The 24111-nt window shown below is 32.3% G+C and overlaps 1 pseudogene across 1 annotated transcript in view; it reads left to right on the forward strand.

The window, feature by feature from the left end:
- LOC143232188 (cell adhesion molecule CEACAM5-like) overlaps positions 1 to 24111 on the forward strand; it is a 131996-nt pseudogene that overhangs the window by 97563 nt on the left and 10322 nt on the right. Inside the window, exons 4-8 of the transcript XR_013017426.1 lie at positions 28 to 231; positions 5702 to 6009; positions 6259 to 6549; positions 8892 to 9179; positions 20594 to 20902. The product of XR_013017426.1 is annotated as a cell adhesion molecule CEACAM5-like (transcript). The remainder of the gene's footprint in view (positions 1 to 27; positions 232 to 5701; positions 6010 to 6258; positions 6550 to 8891; positions 9180 to 20593; positions 20903 to 24111) is intronic.

Below are 24111 nucleotides of genomic sequence, written 5' to 3' on the forward strand. Positions count from 1 at the left end.
TCAACGAAATGCAATTTTTGTTGATAGGTGAACCTCCTTCTTCCGTCACCTGGTGGAGAGACTCAAACCTGGTGGACGAAAGTTTCCAGATTATATCTCACTCAGTTGTTCAAAATATCATGGTAATTCCGGAATTAAAAAGAGACCACCTTATGAATACATTCATTTGCCAGGCAACCAATAACAACCAGTCACAGCCTGCTTCAACGAGTGTGACGATTAATATGAATTGTGAGTAGTAAATATTTAAGTTAATCCAAAAGCACTCGAACTCAAATAACATAACAATGTTATAAAAAACAAACATAAGGCTATACAATTCCGAATTTCTTATGCTGATTACTGCATCCGACATTATCGGAGCTACCTTTTATCTATCGTTAGTGGTTATTAACTGGTCCTATTTTTTTTTTATTAATGCCTCTCGATTCCATGAAAGGCCGCAATCGCTTGCGGATTCATTAACAGGCTGGTTTTTTAAGTGAGAAAATTGTTAGCCTACTGCACAACCCCCAACCAGGAGGGGAAACCTGAGCCGTCCCTAATTATCAAGTGTAAGACTAGAGGGAAGGCAGCTAGTCATCACCACTCACCGCCAACTCTTGGGCTACTCTTTTACCAACGAATAGTTGGATTGACCGTGACATTATAACGCCCCCACGGCTGAAAGGGCGAGCATGTTTAGCGCGACTGGGATGCGAACCCGCGACCTTCGGATTACGAGTCGCACGACTAACGCGCACCGTCATGCCTGGCACGGTTCTATAGTAATAGTATAATTTTAGCAAAGCAAAGTAAGCTATATTTAAAATATATTCAACTTTGTGTCATTAATATGGTGGTCAATGAAAATAATTGAAATCAATCTCCGATAAACAGAAGCGCTAAAAACTTACCTCGAAACTATTTCAACTGTTTTTTTTTTAGTTCTAATTTAAACAGAAATGACAACACAGATAATTGCATGTTACCCTGAGGTTGTAAAATTAACGTTTGTATTATTCTTTGTGGAAAGAACTGTAACAGTTAGATCGAAGTTAGGTGCATTGATTACACATTAACATATCTTGATGACATAGCCGTAGAAAGTAGTACCAACATTGCTCAAAAAATAGATAGTATATTCCAAAAATCTCATTAATAGCACATATTATCATAGTCATTAGTTAGTTGGTTAGTTATCATCATTAGATTCCATCTAGGAACATAGGGCCGCAATCGCTTGCGGATTCTTCAACAAGTATTTAAGTGAGTAGGTTATTAGCCCACTGCACCGAGCCGTCCCTAATTTAGCAGTGTAAGACTAGAGGGAAGGCAGCTAGTCATCACCACCCACCGCCAACTCTCGGGCTACTCTTTTACCAACGAATAGTGGGATTGACCGTCACATTATAACGCCCTCATTAATGCTGTATATATTTATATCGCAGTGTTGTGTTTAACAACTAGTTCCTCTAGTTAACGGTCCTACAGATGGGGTTGAAATTTGACTTTTGGTTTGTTATAACTTATTCCCATTTAAAACTACGCCATAGAATAAATGTGAGAAAACAATTTTCTCCGCAAATAAAATATTGTGATGTACAGTAAATGTTTTTAGTTATTGTTACATTTTTCCTTACATAAGGAAGCGTCTAGAAAATTAATTTGTATCTCTTAAATTTTGTGTTTTGTTATAGATTTCAGTCAGGGGTTTTAAAAGTTACAACTGATCCATTCAGTGTTTTGTTACATTATAACACAAAAATTTAATAAGGATTTTTAATGAATGTTCCACTACTTAAATAAAATGTTAATTATATTTACTTTCTATTAATTAATACATTTTACATTCAGTCGACTTCTGCCTTGTTCACTATACACCTTTTTATTTATTTATAATTATTTTTATTTTTAACTGACTGTGTTCATAAGTTTTGTTATCTGATATTTGGTCTTTAGATGCTACTTCTGGCGATATTCATTCATTTCTCAAAATACCTTTAGGCCGTTATACAATTTCTGCGTAATATAATAATTATTTTTCTCAGACTTTCCCAAGTGTGTGTTTTACCTAATTTTGCTCTAGTTGTTAGTCTCAGATTCACTTGTCTTGCATTTTATAAATTGTGCCAACAATTAGGTTGACTAACTAAATTTAGTCTTATCTCTTTGAAGTCGATAACACTTTTTAAACGCATTCATTCTGAAAGTTTCACTATTTGTTTATACACTGCTGGCCAAAATCTTAAGGCCAATGAACATAAAGTAAAAATATGCATTTTGCGTTGTTAGACTCAACCACTTATTTGAGTAGAGCTTCGTAAAATAAAAATAAGAAAAGGGAAAATAAAAATTAAAAAACTCTTTTAGCATTTAATATGGTAAATGTGAACACTATGAAATTAGCCTAAATACTAGCTGGTCAAAAATTTAAGACCAAACTGAACCGAAGCGTTAATCGGTAAACACGTAACAAAATTTAGTTATTTGTGTTCAAGTATTAGAATTGTCAACATCTCCCACTGACATCTCCTGTGTTACATTGAGTAATAACATGGCAAACGCTAAAAAGTTGATAGAGTTTCAACGTGGCAGAATTGTCGAGCTGCAAAAACAAGATCTCTCTCAACGTGCCATCGCTGGTGAGATTGGGCGTAATAAAACTGCTCTTGCAAATTTCTTAAAAGACCATGAGGGATACGTAACGAGAATTTCAAGTGGTCAGCCCAAGAAAATTTCGCCGTGGTTGAGCAGGAGAATTCGACGGATTGTACGGCAAGACACCAGCCGATTGTCGAACCAGATTAAGGCCCTTACGGACGCAGAATGCAGCTCACGAACAATAACACGGAATATACGAGAGATAGGCTTAAAAACCGTAAACGTCTTCAAAGGCCACGCCTCCTTCCACACCATGAATCAGCTTGGTTAAACTTTGCTGAGAAGCACCAAACATGGGACGTAGAAAAGTGGAAGAGGTTTTGTTCTCTGATGAGAAATATTTACTCTACATGGCCCAGATGGCTTGCAACGTTACTGGCACGATAAGGAATCTTTTGACCAGCTAGTATTTAGGCTAATTTCATGGTGTTCACATTTTCTCTTTTTTTCTTTTCATCTTTCGAAGCTCTACTCATTTAAGTGTTTGAGTCTAAAAACGCAAAATGCATATTTTTTCTTTATGTTCGTTGGCCTTAAGATTTTGGCCAGCAGTGTATTTATACCACACAATGGATGGATATTAATATTATCTTACGTACGTTTTTAAATTATTTATACTTATATGTAAATATAAATGTCCCATTAATGAATATTAGAAGTTATTCACTTGTTAAAGGTAGGAGGGGCCCGGCATAGCCAGGTGGTTAAAGCGCTTGAGGGCTCAAATCCCTGTCACGCTAAACGTGTTCACTTTTTCATCCGTGAGGGAGTTATAATGTGACAATCAATCCAACTATTCCTTGGTAAAAGAGTACCCCAAGAGTTGGCGGTCTTACACTATAGACGGCTAGAGCAAATAACCCTCGTGTAGCTTTGCGCGAAATTAAAAAAAACTAACAAACAAACAAGGTGGGGTTTAGAAAGACCATGTATATTGAAACTTTCCATTATACGAAGTAGAGATATTTCAAATGTTTTTTTTAGAAACGTCTTTGTTGTTTTCTAAGATTTAATTCTTTTTCACCACAATAATCTATTTTTTTTAAATATTTAGACAAATTGTTGTTTTCATGATATTGAAAACTGTAATATATATTACATAAGTCTGAATTACATATTTTAGTGTGCCAAAGAGGACTCTATATAAAACTTTTATATGGAAACAATATATGTCATTTTTATAACTTTTATATCAAATTATAGTGTAATACATATATTATGCAATATGTCGCTGAAGTAAGAAAAGTAAATATATAAGGCACCAGCTGCAAAGTAACGTACAACAAGCTGAAAGTAACTGTGAAACTGACTATGTTAAGAATTAAGGTCCGTCAAGCCTTTGGGCTTTTTTAACTAGGCAAAAATATATTATCAATTTGCATTATCACTTTCGTGTTTGTAATTAAGCAAAAAGCTACACAAAGGGCTACTTGTGCTCTGCCCACCACGTATATCGAAATTCGGTTTTCTGCATGTTAAGTCCACAGAAATGCCTCCCTTTAGTACAACGGTAAGTTTAGGGATTTACAACATTAAAATCAGGGTTTCGATTCCCCTCGGTGGGCTCTTATATAATATGGCCCGGCATGGCCAGGAGGATTAAGGCGTTCGACTCGCAATCCGAGGATCGCGAGTTTGAATCCCGGTCACACTAAATATGATTGTCCTTTCATTCGTGGGGCCGTTACAATATGACGGTCAATCCCCCTATTCGTTGGTAAAGAGTACCCCAAGAGTTGGCGGTGGGTGGTGACGACTAGCTGCTTTCCCTCTAGTCTTAAACTGCTAAATTAGAGACAGCTAGCGCAGATAGCCCTCGAGTAGGTTTGCGCGAAATTCAAAAAATAAACAAACAAACAAACCACAAAAATACCGCTGTGCCACTGGGGACGTTTTCACTTTGAATAAACGATCTACGTCTTAGTTTTATGATGAAGCACATATTATCACAAAAAATGTCTCATCTTAAAGTTTAGATAAATTATTCACTTTTGTAAGTTTTAAAATACGTTGTACATAGACTAAAAATAAAAACTACAGAATATATTTCCAAATTCGAAAAGAATAAAATAGAGCCAAACAAGTTGCTCTTTTATTACTATTAATTGCAAACGAAGTGAACTTCCTATAACTTATGTAATTCCGACGTAGTTTTTGTTTTATAAACCGTTTGAGACGTCCGTGTTGTATATACAGATAAACAGCATTCTGTCGTATTTAGAAAATAGCGTGTATGTAAATATATATGTATATGAACACACACACATGAATGAGTATCTCTGTATAAAAACTAATTATTAATGACAATAAATCAATAATTCATTGCAGCTTCACATGTAAATTTTGTACATTTTCGTATAGCAAAGTCACATCGGGCTATCTGCTGTGTCGACCAAGAGAAATCTAATCCATGATTTTAAGTGTTATAAATCCGAAGACTCGTTACTGTCCCACCAGAAGTCTTTGCTGTTTGTAATTAAGTATAAAGCTACACAATGGGATATTTGAGCTCTGCCCATCACGGGTATCAAAGTCCGGTTTCTAGAGTTATAAGTCCACAGACATTATCGTTCAGCCACTGGAAAGCCAGAGACATTTGTTGTGAAGTATTAACAACTTTAAATTTACACAATGGCACCTATTGGATATTTCAACTGATTACTACTGTTACTACTGCTTAAGTTGTGGCAAAATTTTAAATTTAGTTGTTGGAGTGTTTCTAATATCTGAAAAAGAATATATTTGATGTTTATATCTAAATTAGTCATTTAATCACCCATTTATATTTTTATGACCATGTACAAACATTGAATTTTACTAATAAATACGTATTATTTCTGAAGTATTATGTCCTACTTTTACGCGTTTCCTGTGTCTTTCCACTTTTCAATTTTTTATTTATCATTAAAATTAGTCTAAGTTTAGAGATATTGTATTTTACATACACAACATAGTAGGTTTTTTTTAACACTGCTGTATGTTTCTTAAATTGAATTTTTCTTTGTCTTGTTAAACTCATAAGATTGTGCCACTTACTGATTCCGGTTTAAATATACAGTCAAGCCTCTTGGTGTGTGGATTGACAACAGCAATCGACCACTATCCGCTGAAAACCGAGCAAACTGGTTTGTCATGGAACAGGCTCGCGCCCTATTGCGCAATTATCTTGGTGGATTGCAGGGAAAAAACTTGAGAGTGCCAAAAAGCGATCTTCGTTCGACACAAATGACATTGGTAACAAGACCACCAGTGTTCTTATTATAAAACCTAGCATAGACGACAACGGAAAGTACTTATCATGCAGAGCTGAAAATCCATTAATCCCGGGAAGTGCAGTAGAAAGCGGTTGGAAGTTGGATGTTCACTGTGAGACCACTTCTCTTACGTATTTTCCTAATAAAAACATTTTGTTATTTTCAATAGCTCTGTATATTGCAATATAACTATGAGCAATCGAAAATGCGTTGGTATTATAAATACTTTATTTCTATTGCATATTGATATATATAATATTATAGCAGTATAATATAAGTATTAGAAACGGTTCTTTATAAACTTTTATTTATCTTAAAAATAAAAATAAAAATAAAAGCAATCTACAACACTTTGTTCTAGACATCCCTCAACTCAGTCTCCGACTAGGAAGCAAGCTACGTCACAGTCACATCCAAGAAGGTAATGATGTATACCTGGACTGCACCATTCACGCCAATCCTCCAGCGTCTGAAATAGTTTGGAAATTTGAAGGCAGTGAGCTAAGCGCCAATTCTTCACTAGGGATTATAATCAGCAATCAGTCTTTAGTGTTGCAGAAAGTTAAGCAGAGAAACAGAGGACATTATACATGTTTAGCATCCAACAGTGAAGGAAGAGGAGAGAGCAATACACTATTTCTCAGAGTACAGTGTAAGCAATCAACTTAATTTAATCTATAAAAATTTTGGAGATGTTTCTGGAGAAATCGATACCTTTAGCTTTTCTTTTAATACTATTCTTTATTTTTTATCACCATTTATTCTATAAAGTTTTGAATGGTCAATCTTTGCTCAAGGGTGTGTATGGGCAATCACCTATAATGATTTCCTAACGCTAGTGTTACCGACATGCAATTTTCTGAATTTCATTTTGTTAATAGAAAATCTTCTTTCTGCGTGTTACACTTTCTGGTTGACTAGTTTTTATTCAATTATATAAATCTCATCATCAAATAAGCTTAACATTTTATGTACATTCAAAATGTTTTATAGATTTAAAGCATAACATTTTCACGCTGTTTGTACACAGTCTTATTAGGTATGTATGGCTTTATTTTAACGTGATCTTATCACCTGTAAAAAATATGTATGTGTTTGTATATATATATATATATATGTGTGTGTGTTTTAAAATATACATAAACAACAAAAAACGCTCCACAAAAAATCTCCAGAGAACTGGCTATAATGCAGAATATAAAATGTACCCCACGTTTTAAAGGTGACTGCATGTAGAACCCACATTGCGGTGGGGATACACAGTCTATCATTCTGAATCGCCATTCGCAATATTCTATGTTTTCAATACATTTCAAGTTATTTCTTTTAATAAAAAATGCATAAGCTAGGTAATATTTAATGTCCAAGACTTAACTCTTTAGAGCTCATCAAAACAAATATAGCAGAGGTGAGAACACTGCTATTCATATTTTATATATATAAGAGTGTTTTTTTTTGTTTTTTTTTATAATAAAGCCACATCAGGCTGCCTGCTGAGCCTACCGAGGGAAATCGAACGCCTGATTTTAGCGTTGTAAATCCGTAGACTTACTGCTGTACTAGGGAGGAGTTTATATTGGATATCATTAGTCGTTTTGTGATCAAATCACGATAATGATATTAATAGCTTTCGTTTATTATGAAATTTGGAAAAAATATCCTTTGTTTAAAAAAATAAATAAAAACAAACCAATTTATTGAGCATAATGCTAATATTCGAACAGTTTCCACACAAATCCACGAAAAGATTACAATGTTATCCACTAACTCGTATATTGAGTATCACCCATTTATATAATTGAAAGTTGTAAAGATAATGGCGTTAGAGTCTTCAGGTATTTCTTGACTTTAAACAGATACCAATTTTAGGTTATTACTAAAAATCAACGATTTATTATAAATATTATAAAATTACGAATCGAATGACAGTCACAACTGATTTAAAATTTTAAAATTTTAAGATTTTTATTTCATTAATGGTAAGTTAGCCAGTTGAAGCTGAAAGATTTCTTGATTGTTCGCTCTTTATACCATCTAAGATGAAGTATATTGTTTAGTAGTAGATTATGTATCATATACAAATTATTTTGTATGTCTTTTACTGAATAGAGAATAATCATAAGGTGTTTTCGTATTAAAAAAAAGAGTACACAGAGAATACACGTGCGTTAATGCTAAAAAAAATTCAGAAGCGAAAATCATTCATATAGACACATTAACTACATGGCGTTTTTCGAATCTCATAATTTCACACAGTGTTCATAGATTAAAGTTAATTTGCGCTCATACTTGACACAATAGATCAGGTGCATACTGTTTTACAATAATTAGTAAATTATGTTTCCTGTAAAAAACAACGTTTTGCCGTTAATCATTCATTTTAGCAAACGTAATTACAGTTGATGCAAAATAACACTTTTCCTGTTTAAAAGGTTTTGTAATGTATTATATGCAATATATATTCTTATGAAATAAATTTAGATTGTTGAAGTACTTAAACCGACAATATCACACATGTCAAAAATAAAAATTCAAAGAGTATTGAAAAATATATAAGTTACTTGGTACTACAAACTTATCTGAAAGTGAATATATATATTTACATAATTTACTTTAGGCTGGACAGTAGAACTTCTGTTTATTTTTTTGTGAAAGTTTATTATAGTTAGTTATAGTGATATACAATAAGTTTATTGAGGAAACCATACGTAATACATTAGACAAATATATAAATGTAAAATGCATATATTGACTCAGTCTGTGGTCTAATAACGCTAAAAATTGGGTTTCAATACCCACAGATAGATTACAGCTAGTCCTTTGTTTAACTTTGCGTTTAACAACAAACAAAAATTGTCTTTTTTAAAAAAATGTTTTTTTTGATATTTCGATTTAACAGCTAATGTATAGTATTCACTTGTCGTTCTCACTAGAAAACATTTATCTTTGCTTAAGTATGTAGTTTTAGAATTCATACTCCTATCTTTTATCTAGATAAACCACAGTGCAAGATAAGACAGCGACTTCTCTACGGAACAGCAAGAAACGAACTTGTTAAGGTATCTTGTGAGGTTGACTCTGATCCAGCTAGTGTGAAGTTTCATTGGCAGTTTAATAATTCTGGACATGTAGTTGATATTACGGATTATAATTCAGAAAAATCTAAAAGTGTGGCTTTTTATACTCCAAGAACCCAGTACGATTACGGCTCACTACAATGTTGGGCAACAAATTCCGCTGGTGTGCAAGATATCCCATGTGTATTTAGCATAATACCTGCAGGTAAGCTTACCGGTATTAAATGTTGGTGTCAGCTTGCTAGTATAAATATAATGATTTGCTTTTTTTACATTTTGGAGTTTTATTTTGTTAAGCTTACTCATTTGGTTTGTCATTTCAGAAACTGGATATTACACTTAATAGTTCTGAAATATGTGAGTAGTGTTTAGAACAAATTAGATTGTGTTAGTTTAAAGCCTGCTGTTTATTATAATCTTTTGCAAACACAGAACTTTAAGTTGGCATAACATTATTCTTTCAATTACAAAAGCTATCACTACCAATGATATTTGTTTGAACGACCATTAATATTTAATCAATTTCTGATTTTTCTATAACTTTGTAATTTTGTTATTAATCTGATAAAATAACCATTCTAATTAAATTGGTAAATATACAAATTACGAATAGGATCATAATCTGATGAGGTAATTAGTCATATGTTCAATAATAATCTTTCCTGAAACTCTGCCTGTTTGCTGTTTTTGTTTACACCAGTCCAACTTATTTACCTCAATCGTACACAGAAAATTATTTGTGGTAAAAAATTTTCGATTTTATTTTCTAAAATTTATAAGTGCACTCAATAACTATCTTCTTAGTTATAATTTTTGGCAATGATCAAATTTATAGCTTTCACAATTTAGTAACCGATCTTTCATTAGAATTTTGGAAATGAAAAAGATTGTCCGTCAAATATTTCTTCTGCACTTACAGAGTTGAATATTTCAAATATTTTTATTTATTTCACATGTGAATTTAGTTGCTTCTTTATCTATTCTCACGAATAAAATTTTCTAGTAAACTTTAGTACATAGTATTAGTGCATAAATTGGTAACAAACCAAAGTTCTTATTTGCTATGTATATGTATGTATATATATATATATAGAATATTAATACAGAAGAGTTAAGTAAAATAAAATAAAACAAAAAATCAAAAGAAAGGACTGCGTTAAAAATAGCAAATTCAAACCTCTGACTAATGTTATATGTATATATATATATATTATAAATACAGGTTAAATAATCTAGGTTATAAAATACAGGTTATAAATTAATTTATAATTCTATATTAAACGTAAACATCTTGAATTATATTAGTACTAGATACTTGACTGCTACTGGTGTTTTATGGGCGTAAGCCCTTCTGATGTATAATATATAGGCGCAATCTCTAAGAATTTCATTTAATTGTAAGTTGAACATTTTTGGAGATATATTTAGTTTTATAGAAAATTTGTAATTTCTTATTTCACTTCAAAACATATACTTTGTACTTGCGTATTTAACATATTGATTTTTAAAATTTGTATGCATACTATTTCTTTTCTTAATATAGAAGTTCGTTTGAGGTAGCTACTAGGTCCCTTTTGCCCTAATTACTCACAGACTTAGGTCAATCAATTAGGTTATCACCCATATGCATATGAGAAGGGGAAATTATTTTAACGTAGAGTGTGCTGTAAATAAATAGACAGCGATTCTTTCCACCAGCCAGTGGTATGATGCCCCAAGGATAAAACGTCTCAGTTTTGTAGTAAGAATGAGCATCAGTAACATGGCTGCACCTGCTCCTGAGAAGAATAGCATTTTTGTTTTTTATATGAAGTTTGATATTTCCTCATCCTGGAAAAAGATAATAGGATGATTTTGGATATTGTAAGTTACATTTATTTTTTAAACAAGCTCCAGTAAAGGTTCTCCCAAACATATATGCCTTTAAACTCTCACTGCGTTTGTGTGTTGTCAATAAAGATTGTTTCATCAATGCTGTATTGTACATTGCTTATTTCTTTATTTCAAATTCAGTTGAGAACTCTGATTTCACGTCATTAAATATTTTCCAGTAAACCTGCAGTTAATCTGGAGCTTCGACTTCATTACCGAAAAAAAGATCAGAGAACCTGAGATTATCACACATTGGGTGTGTTTTTCTTATAGCAAAGCCACATCGGGCTATCTGCTCAGCCCACCGAGGGGAATCGAACCCCTGATTTTAGCGTTGTAAATCCGGAGACATACCGCTGTACTAGCGGGGGGCCACACATTGGGTAGAAAGATAAAAATTTGGTGCTTTGACCAGGATTTAGTATTGCAGAGTTCTCTTTTTCTACTGAAAAGTTTATTTACTCATGTTTTTCCGTTCTTCTGCATTAATGAGTTGGAGTTTCGAAATTAAGGAAATAGTATGTTTCATATATGGAAGGAATCATAGTAAGGAGAATTATTTTTGTTTTTTTAATTTTGCTCAAAGCTACTCGAGGGCTATTTGTGCTAGCCGTCCCTAATTTAGCAGTGTAAGACTAGAGGAAAGGCAGCTAATCATCATCACCCACCGCCAATTCTTGGGCTACTCTTTTACCAACGAATAGTGGGATTGACCGTCACATTATAACGCTCCGATGGCTAAAATGGAAGCATGTTTGGTGCGACGGGAATTCGAACCCGCGGCCCTCACATTACGAGTCGAACGCCTTAACCCACCTGGCTATACCGGGCCAAGTAAGGAGTAAAACTTGATCATTGAGGTACAATGATTATCAAGGATAATTATATAATTCCAAAGACAGTAGACGTTTTTCAATGATGCAAATGCCCATGAAGACTTTCTTGCTGTTTCCACAGACCATTAGTGAGAAATGTCAGAATACGCTGCACCCAGAATGACCAATAAAGTTATCCTCCTAGTTTTAATCTCATTACACATGAAGCATGAATGTCTGATATTAGTCATGATTATGCACAGTATTGTAATACAACAAATGTAACACTTTCTACTGCAATTCTAGCCGTTTGCTAGATAAAATAGTTGAACATCATCTCTGACCAGTCACATTCATGACCAATTAAGAGAAACTGGTTTTACCACTGGTGGACTATGTTACTAGCAGGTGTGACAGAGGGAATAGACTGTTGAAGGTGGTACTGTACAGGAAAGTTTTAATACAAAATATACTGCTGAGGCAAACACGGATTACAGAGAATCATGTAAATGTGCTGAACCAACGAACAAGTTATTTTTAGTAACTCAACATTCTTGAACGTGAGGACATGGATTTAACCTTCATCCTAGCATATCGATTTCTGTGTAAATGCACTACTCTGCATCCCAGTGTTTAGCAAATTTCAGTCTTATTGAGCCAACTGTCTGTAGCTAAAAGGTTTAAACTGAAACCAATTATAAATTGTATAGAGGCTAAACATACGTCACAGGGAAGCTGTGAGTGTATAATGTTCCGTATGGCATTGGCTGGTACATTATTAATTATCTTAATGCTTCAACTTAAACAATGTGTTTCGGTAATCGAGGGATGCGAATTATATTTATGATATTGATTGGGCTAAATATAATAATACCTTAACATTTTGGTATTTATGTTCAAAGACCACCATATGGGGGTTGGAATGATGATTTTAAGAGTAATTTTGATGCCTCTCCAATTGATGTAGTGTATTTTATTATTTATTGTTGCTCTACTTATTCATTTTTTGTTTATTTTATGTCTATAATTTTATTTTTCTCTTGTGAGAAAACTACCATTACACATCAGACTGCAGATGGCGAGGAATGGCAAAGATATGGGACGTTGTTGGATAGAGCTCGTCTAGTTACTCAATTACTATTATTTTTCTTAATTACATGAGGTTGTCAAAGCTGAGGTTAGTGTGAATAAACTGTGTACTTCCAACACAATTTGGGTCTTACTTCTTACAGTACCTAAAACAAAAAGATACATTACATAATAACCAAGCTTTCGATTTGTGCTCTGATGTTGAAGGTTTTTATTGTAACTGTGATTTGTTTTTCGTCCCTCAAGAACTTACATTTATTTATATTTTATTTAAGATTTGGATAAGTTGCATGAGATTTGCACTATCCTTTGTTTTCATGTGTTTTCTTTTACAGCCTTTATCTGTTATATATATATGGTTATGTTCAACGCTTTGGATTTTAATGGATGGTCAACATAGTCTCACTGAGGAAAATCTTGCCTTACAAATTTTTTGGAATTTTTGAAAGGTTACTGCTTATTGCGATGAGACTAAGAGTGTAAATTTGGTATATTTGGATTTTTAGAAAGCATTTAACAAAGTGCCACATAAAAAAGGCTTGTAAATAAATAAGTTAGAGATGAGAAATAAATAAGGCATAAGTTACCTACTGGGTAGAAGAGTGACTGGATGAAAGAAAGAGAAGGTTGTAACAAATAGAATTCAGTTAAAGTAGATTAATATCAAAAGTGAGATACTTCAGAAACTCTTTTTGTTCACATCAGTGACATTGATGAAGAAATAGACAATAAATTACTTAAATTTACAGATGATATTAAGGTCTTAGGTATTGCTAGCTGTGAAGATGAACTTTCTCATTTACGAAAACGTTTAGGTCTCTTATTAAAGGGCCTGGCATGGCCTAGCGCGTTAAGGCGTGCGCTTCGTAATCTGAGGGTCACGATTTCGCGCCCGAGTCGCGCCAAACATGCTCGCCCTCCCAGCCGTGCGGGCGTTATAATGTGACGGTCAATCCCACTATTCGTTGGTAAAAGAGTAGCCCAAGAGTTGGCGGTGGGTGGTGATGACTAGCTGCCTTCCCTCTAGTCTTACATTGCTAAATTAGGGACGGCTAGCACAGATAGCCCTCGAGTAGCTTTGTGCGAAGTTCCAAAACAAACAAACAAACTCTTATTAAATGGGAGCAAATATATGGCAAATTGGTTTTAATTATAATAAATCCAAGGTAATGCATGTGAGTTATCCTAATTTGAATTATACGGCTAATTTAGATATGAATATCCTTAATAGTGTGTTATGAAGAAAATTGATCTTGTTGTAATAGTCGATCAGCCTTTTAAACCATCCAAGTAATGTGCTGTTGTTACTAGTAAAGGTTGTACCTAATGTTAAATAAAAGTCAAACGAGGTTTTAATTTTATTGTACAGGTCGCTCGCTAGACCACTTTTGAAATAATGTGTTCAGTCTTGGAATTGTTATCTTGTTGAATTATTGGAAAGAGTTCAGAGAAGGGTTATTAGAATGATGTCTGGGATGAAAGGATTGTCATACGAGAAAAGGCTGAAATCTCTCAAATTGTTTTCTCTTCAAAAAAGAAGAGTTAGAGTGGACATGATTGAAGTTAATATTGTAAATGGAAATTATAGTGTTGATGCATCATCAATATATTTAACAATGAAAATAGTAGGAATAGAGGACACAAATATAGATTTTAGCAGGGTAGGAAACATTTTCAACTGAAATAATTTTATTTGTTAACAGAGTGGTTGGTCTGAGTTTAAAAAAGCTTGAGAATTGTGACGTATTTAATATTATATATTTATTTTAATATCGATGTTTGTTTCAGTTGACTATATATATACTCTTAAATGTGTAGTGTGAAATTCTTAACTATTCACGAAATTTGTAAAATATTCTCGTGTGTAAGAATCAGCAATGTACTATGTGTGTATGTAAGTACTAGTGATTGCTAGCATTGATGCTGTAGCTGAACTTTCTAGAATCTAGCCTAACGATGATAAAAGGTAACAACCGCAACACACGTAGAGACAATACATGTTGTTCGTTTGCTACAGTTGATATACGATAGTCCGCGGAAGCTGTAATCGGAAAACAACAGATATTTGACCAGGAACGTTTATAGATTTTGAACATTACAGATCGGTTAACTTCAGCAGACATTATTTAACTTCAGCGGTGAAAACTCACGTGTAATCAAGTAAGACCTTGCTAGCTCCCCGTTTAGTATATGAGTACATATGAATGATAAAGGCTGACTTAAGATGTTTTAAAATTATTTAAATTTTAGTTTAGAGTATGAAACAGCTGAGATGGACCAAGAAGTACCACGTTGTCCAAAAATGGTATGTTATATGTTGCACATATAGTTATTAACATAACTCTGTATGGTGTTAGATATGTATATGGATGTTACACAAAGGCATTCGTCACTATTTTATAACACGATCTATTACACTAAAAGCACGCCTATCATGCACATATGAAGAAAAAATGAAGTTTTGATTCAGACATTAATGCTTGAAGTTCACTCTAATATTTGACTTGTAAACACCAGTTTATGATATAATGAACCTCATATTTTCTTTAATTCTGGGAGCAGAATGTTTCAATTTCAACATTGGAATTTTTAGCAGGTAGTGGATTTTTATGAAACAGCTTCATCGTATACTTTTGAGAAAACACTTTGATCTGTTGAGAAAACCCACTTGTAGAGAAAAATATATATGTAAAAACGGTTCGTTTGGGTTGAGAACATATTTTACGTAGAAAAGCGAACAACGTTTCGACCTTCTTCGCTCATCGTCAGGTTCACAAAGGAACCTTTTTGCTCGTCTACGTAAAATATTTTCTCAACCCAAACGAGCCGTTTATACATATATAGTTTGATCTGTTGTCTTTATTGTGATAGTGATTAACATTTCGATTGAATCAAATCAGAATTATTCAGAGTAGGCGTATTATGTACGTAAAAAGTCAGAATTTTTCTGGGTAGGTGCATTATGCGTCTAAAAGTGAAATCTGCAAACAGTAGCTTATGTCACGTAAAATGTTAACTTAGTGAACTTAGTATTTTATTCCATTAAGCACGCGGATCTCTTTCAGTACAGGGTGCAAATGAAATGCATGAAGTGCAACTTCTGAGTGTAACAAGAAGTAATACCAGTGGAAAGGTTCTTCGTATTTGCATGTATCTGTGTTAAACATGAATCTGATAGAAAAAGAGATTTCACTGTGAACGAATTTTATGTTGAGAAGTTTGACGTTAATGCATGTTATGATCTATTATGGTTGCTTTTGTATGAACAAATTTGAAGTTTACTCTCAATATTTTCTTTCCTGATTGGCCCAGAGTTCTGTTTGTATAACAGCAGAACAGTAATGAAAAAATGTGGATATATCAAGGGCATCTGAATGTAGCTGACACATAAAACGTTTCAGAGCCAGGGGGCAGTGACAACTATAGACGAAAATTAATGGATTCCCTACAGCTAATATGTTTGTGAATCAATCGTTTCACCACCCGTTTCTGAAGGAAATTTAAAGACAATGAACTATTCTAACCAGTCCATTCCAAAATTTACACTACAATTTTATCCAGAGTTTGACAGGTTTGAATTCAGTTTATTTTATATTTCAGTCCTGATTTTATTATGTTTGCGGTTAAGTTATTAACCCTTTTAACACATTTATTTTTTTAAATAGACTTTTAATGTACATTTTAATTTTTTTGACAAACCCAAAAGCTACAGGTAAATATTAGAGTACATAGTACTGAAAGCTATTTAATATGAAGATTTTTAAGATGTTCCAAGACCCAAAAGCAAATCAGGTATTTGACCAGGTAGAGTCTGAGGAAGATACCTCATCTCAGAAGTTATCTGGCATAATCTCAGAAAACATTTGCAAGAGCAGAGAAAATATATGCCAGAAGAGCATGGCTCACTGCCCTGGAAGATATGCTGTTAGGGCTCAGGTAGAGGTACGAAGTCCTTCTTTCTGTTCTATTTATTTATTAACTATCATTTATGTATTATGTTACAGATGAACATTTAAGTATTTTTCTCTCATCATAGCATTATCCTCTCTTATAAGTTTTCACGTATATTTAGTGTAAGTATTGTAAAGTAGGGTAGGTGTAAATTTTATTGTATATTTACGGTACAGATACATGTAATTGTTATTCCATTTTTATTTTGTGTATTGTTATTTTCATTAATTTTATTTTCCTGAGAAGGGATTGTTTATTCTATCTCTGTACATACTTGTGGCTGCTTATACGTATGCAGATATTTGATAAACGTTATGATTTTTTAAAGTTCAGTTATGTAAGAAATTAATGTTATTTTTATTTTATACTGTATAGAGATATTTTATATTGTATTATTTAATGTTTGTTGCTTGACTTTTTATTATCTCTATATGAACTTTCAAAGAGGATTCTTTTACACTTCAATGAGAAAGGAATATAATGTAATTCAATTTTTACATTTCTTGTTTTATACATCTATTTATGCTTTTGTAATTCAATATGTAAATTATGTTTTATAAGGTTTTATGCATTTTGTATTCTGTAAATGTTGTTATTGAAACTGTAACTTCTTTTTACTATGTGAGGGCACAGTTTATCAATTTCAATTTATTCTAATTTTTTTCCTTTAATTTGTAATCAGGTTTTGTTTTGTTTTCAAAGTCATATTTTCAGTTAAAGTTGTTTGTATATTTGAGCTAGTGTTTTGCATGGATGGGAAGAAGTTAATCAAATATCTTGACAAATACCAACATATTTTAATTAATTGGTTTTAAGTTGTAAACTTAGGAATGCTGGGTTAACCACAGGGTAAATGGAAAGGAGAAATTGTAGTATGGAAAGGTACCATGTGTTTACTAACTCTCTGTAGTCTATTAACATTAACAAAATGTGTGTGCATGTGCATACTGTTTTCTTTCTTAATACGGGAAGCCAGTAAATTTATCTTGTCCTACTCTGTCACAAAACCAGATAAAACTGGAGCGTTACATTTACTTTTTATGGAAAAGGCTACTGAAAAATAGATCGCATTTCATACAAATAAACTGTGAATTTGTTTCCCTAGTAAGTCAAGCGATGACTCTGGGAACTAAAATCCCTTGTATTATATTAAGAGTGACTGTCATTTACGTGTATAGCGCTTGCTTTTAAGAATAATAGTATTGTTGTTTTGTCTATATGATACTATGTTTTCTTATCTTAGAATAACAAGATAGGATTGTTTTGTAGATTCAAAAATATATCACATTTGTTTTAAACATGTTCAAGGAAAATTGTCCCCAAACACATTTGCATTTAAAATTTGGTAATATTTGTTTGCTGGAAATAAAAATTATTTTAATTTCTATTACTTTGTGTTTAGTATCTTTCTTTGCTTCCAATTTAGACGAACTAAAGAGAACTCTGATTTTTTTTTTTCAAAACAAATATTCTTATGAAACTCCAGTTATTATGTGGCTCATACCCGACTGCTCGCACAGAAATAAATCACTGAACGTGAGAATACCACAGACGTATAATATATAGCATGTAGTAAAGGAATGCCAACTATTTACAGCTGAAAGAGTAGCAAAATAATTCCTATTTGTTTACAAACATTTTTCTGTTAAATGACCGTGATTTTAGAAGCATCAGCTCCAATCATAGGTCAAGTCTTCTAATTTATTATTTACTCTTTTTTATTGCTTTCTTCACAAGTCGAGTTCTTATAATACAGTTGCTTGTCGTGTTTGAACATCAATAAAGTTCGCACTATTTGTCACAAAGCAATAAATCTTTCTAAATATTATATCGAGTCCGTGTTCAATCTAAGTTGCGCCATAGTACACTATACTTGCTTCTTATAAGCACAGTTCATGCCAACGATCCATCCCAATGTAACACAAGGCTGAACGAAACTGGTAGTATTCAATATGACTTTTTCCTGTCGGATAGCATTTGCCAAGTATATTAATATAGCAGATGCACCACGATACACAAATGACCTTAGGTATTCCCATTACCATAAGTCAGATTAGTCATCCAAGACCATATATTGAATAAGTTATTTCGGCTGTCTGTCACGTTATTTCAACGATTTATGCCATTATTCAATTGAAGAGTTTCTAATGGTATAAATGCAATACCCTCTGGTTGTCACGTATTCACATTTTCCACAGTATCTTAGCTATACCTACAAATAATTATTGCTATATAATGAGCATTATTTATTCTTCAGATGTCCGAACAAGCTAAGAAGCTTTATATTGATCCTATAAATTTATTATATAAGAAAGTAAAGTGTCGTAAGTAATTTTACAACACACATTGTGAACATACACATAAAAATACTAAAATAAAACATTTTAGAACGAGTGAATTAATTTCACAAATGTTTAAAGAATAATATAATACCTAGTTATTCTTCAGTTGTCGTTCTTTAAATAATAATAATAAATAAGATAACTCGAATTAGATAAATAACAAGATAAACGTATTATCACATTTATGGACGGTTCATTCTTACTTCATTTCCACATATCCCTTTAAATGTTTAGTTTTAATTGTATATGCTGAATGATATGCTCATTCTATTGTTTTCTTTTATGATTTTGTATACAATAGAATGAAACTAATCTCCAATCATTAGATACGTATTAAATGGCTTTCATTATTTACTTGTAAAGAGTGAAAATATTTATTTCAAATAATATTATACCTTTGATTCGAATTTATGTATGTGTATTATTAGAATGAGCCCACTGTGTTCAAAAGACGTCATTCAGGTTAACAATTAGTAGCGGACTGGGACGTTGGGACATCGGCTAGCTAGCCTTTGACGCCTGGGCCAGTGGTGTGATAATCTGTTATATACTGTCCCAGTGCTACTAATTAACCTATTGTACCCATCACTTTCTATATATATCATCCTGATTGTTGAGTATATATCTGTGCCATTTTAGGCTCTCAATCTGTCCCTGTCAACAATTAAACACATTATTAGAATGCTACTGCCTTTCACGCTTAGATATCATTGATCATTGATATATTGAATGCGCATGACAGAGTGTATAGTTTTATCTAAAGTTCAAGTAATTTAGAAAGAAGAAATCGTGCATGAAAAATAGCTAAATGTACTTTGTGATTAACTATACATTTGTTGCAAACGATACACACGAGAAAATGTATAGGACATTAAAATAATTATTGTATTTATTTTACAGAATTAACTGCTCGTTTCAATTAGCAAAACGAGAAAATGTGTAGGACATTAAAATAATTACTGTACTAGTTTTATATAATTAAATGCTCGTTTCTATTAACGGAATGTCAAAAAGTTGACATAAGTTTTCACTTAATCTACAATAAATAATTATGTAAGTTCTCATGAGTTTGTCATTAAACACATAAATAAATGTTTTGCAAAAATTGCACATTTGTCCAGATGTAGTTTAACGTTAACGCAAATTGTATTAAAATAATTATTTTTAGATGTTATAGCAGTGTCTTGGTAAAAAAAATGTGATTAAACATCATATTAAGCCTTTAATAATTTTAATTTTAAAACAGTTGAACGTGTCTTACTTGAAAACCCTTATAATAACCGTTGTAGACATATCTAAATAATTTATACAATGCCAAAGCTCCAAAACTGTAATCCTTTTCATCTTTTGTGTTGTTTATCATCGTTTTTTTATTATTTATGATAAGTTAAAGTAATGCATTTGATCTAATAAAATATTTTTATGTTTAAATTGTGTCGTATGAAGACATTTACGATTTTTTACTTCATGTTATTATAATTTTGTTTTAGTCCTGTTTTACAAAATGTGAACATTATTTTTTTACACAAGATATATCGTTTTTATTTCAGGAATTCCAGACCCTCCCCAAAATTGTACTGTGATCAACAAAACAGAATCTTCTGTCAGAGTGAAATGCTTAGAAGGCTTCAACGGGGGCCTTGAGCAACATTTCATGATAGAAGTTCATGATAAGTACCTCCAGGCCATTTTAGTCAACGTAACAGCAAAGAGGCCTATTTTTATAGTCGATGGGTTATCACCAGGAAAAACATATACGGCCGAAATTTCTTCGGTTAACAGTAAAGGAAAAAGTCAAGTGGTAGTGCTGGAATTAGACACTCTTCACGTTCTTGAAACCGAAACACTAACACATAAAGGTTAGTCGCTAAGACCATTATTACTGATTTTTATGATACACTTTTTAACTGTACGTGGTGTTGCGAATAGCTTTTCTATAACTTACAGTCTCACATATATTTAGCCATAAAACGCAATAGACAAAACGTAACTATATTGTGACGGTAAATTGCAATATTCCTTGGTAAAAGAGTAACCCAAGATTTGGCGGTGAGTGGTTCTGACTAACTTGTTTCCTTTAGTATTCCATTTTAAGTTATGGACATCCGCCTGAAGAAGAGGCAGGTGCTACTAGATAAAATCTATTTTACCAATATTCATTATTAAAAGAGTAACCTAAGATTTAACGGTGGATGGTTTTGACTAGCTATTTCCAATTAGTCCTTCGATGCTAAATTAGGGACGTATACCTGTGTGCCTCTAGATAACATTTAACATCTTCATCAGGATCTCCAACGATCAGAAGCGTACTATTAACTCAAGAAAAAAAACAGCAGTACTCGAATAATAATATTGTCAGAGAAAAAGTCATGAAAAACAATCATCAAGGTAGTTCCAAGTTTTAAATAAAATCAGAACAAATGAAACATTTTATATATTTGCTGATTGTAATATTGCGTACAACTAATGTTTTCGTGCTTTCTTCAGGAGCATTTCAGAAACTTGTCAGGCATGTAATGCTCTTACAATTGGGAGGGTCACACTGACTGTTGTCCTCATAATGTAGCATCATTATATCTCAGTCAAGTGCTACTTTTATGTACACGACCTAAGTAAAATATATTTCAAACATTTTACCAAATCATGATAGTTGGGAGAACATTTCAAACCGCACGATTCTGTCGAAAAACAGACTGGCCTTTAACTAAAAACTTTCTTTATAAACTTTGTAACATGTTAATTGTTGTAGGCATTTCGACATACAGACACTTCAAAGAAAAATTATACTTTTAATACACAGAGAGATACTTAAGTTATAATAGCTGTGAAGTATCATAAATGGATTATTTCTCTGCTTCCATCCAGATTCAGATTTGATCATCAGTTTAAAAGTTGATAAAAGCGTTCCAATTATTGTGTAAACATTATATCAAACATCCCGGTTAAGATTTAAGTTCTGACTCCATTTATACCAGTGTATGCTGAGAACACTTGGAGGTGAATCATGGATTGTGTATTGTAGTCTTTCCGTTTTACTTATGTTTATGAAAAGCACATGAGATAAACCTTATTGTTGAAGCCTATTCAAACGCACTGGATTTGATTTAGTCACTTTGGCATTCTAAACATTATTTTTGGTGGTGATTTACACAATAAAAGACCAATTATTTTTGCTATTATCTGACAGAAATTTCTCTTATCTAAATGATTTTATAAAAGTTCTAGATACTATTAAACACTACCTTATATAACAGCTCTCACGTGAACGACTACTGTCATTATTTAATGGTCGATTTATCATAATTCTTGTAATCAACCTCCGGCCTCTCTCACTGAATATACAAAGAATTTACGAAGTTTCGGTATCTATGAAACTCTTCCACGCTACTAATATACATATTTTTGCGAGTTTCTGTATTTATACTTACTGAATGTTCTTTCAGAACCACAATATAAAGAATTTCAAACGTTTAAGCAGTGTCTAGATATTTTGACAAACTTTAAAATCGTTAATATTCTTTCTAAATCAAGGATCAGTAGATAAGGTAGTTTAACCCCGATATTTTTAGTAGGTAACATGCACTTTACTAGCATTATAGTATAAAGAATTACAAACGTGCTCGTTTAATAATTTCACATATTTTTTGAATTAGTGTTTTGTTTTCTGTATATTTTTTATTTGTTGTTGTCTCTTAGTTATTTATGAAACGATTACGTAAAACTAAGAAAGTATAATTAAGAATACGAAATATGTATAGACAATAATTTCTTTAGATAATATATTTTCAAGTTACCAAAATAATATTTCGATTGAAGAAAAAAGCATCGATATTTTTATTATTCAACATGATATACAAATACATTTATGAATATTGCTTTTAAAATCTATTTAGCTACTTCCATTTCTTTATTTATTCAACGTTTAAGAGGTCATGTTTTTAACTTACCCTTAATACATCTACATACCATAAAAGCTTTCACTTTCTTCGTTTGTTATCCTGGACTTTTCATATTCAATAAACTTATTACACTTATGTAAAGAAAAAAAAACTGATAGTGTTCTCTGTTATTATTTTCTTATTATAGTATTACTTTTAACAGCTTAGTAAACCTTCAAGGAGGAAAACGTTTATGTTTTTCAATTTATTATATAGGATTAAAGTTTCTAGTTTTAACATTTTAATAAATCTTCATAAAGATAGTCTTAAGTTTTTCTGTGATAACGAAATTACTTTCATCATCTTAATATGCCTGCGAAGAGGGGATGGATTCTTAATTGTTTTAATTGAGATTAAGATTCTACTTTTATTTTGGCAGTGAACCTACGTTATTGAACACTTTTTACTTTTCTGAGGTTATTATTTTTTTGAAAAGTACTATCAAGATTTTTTTCCTACGTAAATATGTGCAGTCAATTATGAACCATAACGGGCAGTATAACTGAACTTAAATGTTTTATCAAATCAAATTGTTCATTAAATAACTTCTTGCATACAACGATCCATAGGGAAATGATCGTTGGTACTTAAACCTAAGCTGTCATTATTAAATTACAGAGGCATCTAATGACCCCTATATTTCATAAGTAATGTTTTTGATAATTTTCCTTGTGCATAAGTAACATTCTCTCATTTAAATTATTTTAATTAAAATCGTAAATATTTCAACTTCATGGCTAGACATTTAACTATCCTGACGTAAGTTTCCTTAGTTTGTATACTAGACACCGTTAGATATAGGCTTTACATATTTTAACTTTCATAATTTTTCGACACTTGTAACAAGTTAAGTATACTTAGGCAAAGCTTGTGAATAACCGGAAATACATTGACATGAAATTCTTGAACTTGTGAAAGGTATTTTACCATATCTAAAAAGGTGGTTAAAATGCTCCTGTTATTGAAAGTTTTCGTTACATATGTTTTGAATTTTGCGCAAAGCTACACGAGGGCTATCTGCGCTAGCCGTCCATAATTTAGCAGTGTAAGACTAGAGGCCAACTCTTGGGCTACTCTTTTACCAAAGAATAGTGGGATTGACCGCCATATTATAATACCCCCACGGCTGA

The sequence above is a fragment of the Tachypleus tridentatus genome, chromosome 11 (assembly GCF_004210375.1).
Source record: "Tachypleus tridentatus isolate NWPU-2018 chromosome 11, ASM421037v1, whole genome shotgun sequence".
NCBI classification, from domain to species: Eukaryota; Metazoa; Arthropoda; class Merostomata; order Xiphosura; family Limulidae; genus Tachypleus; species Tachypleus tridentatus.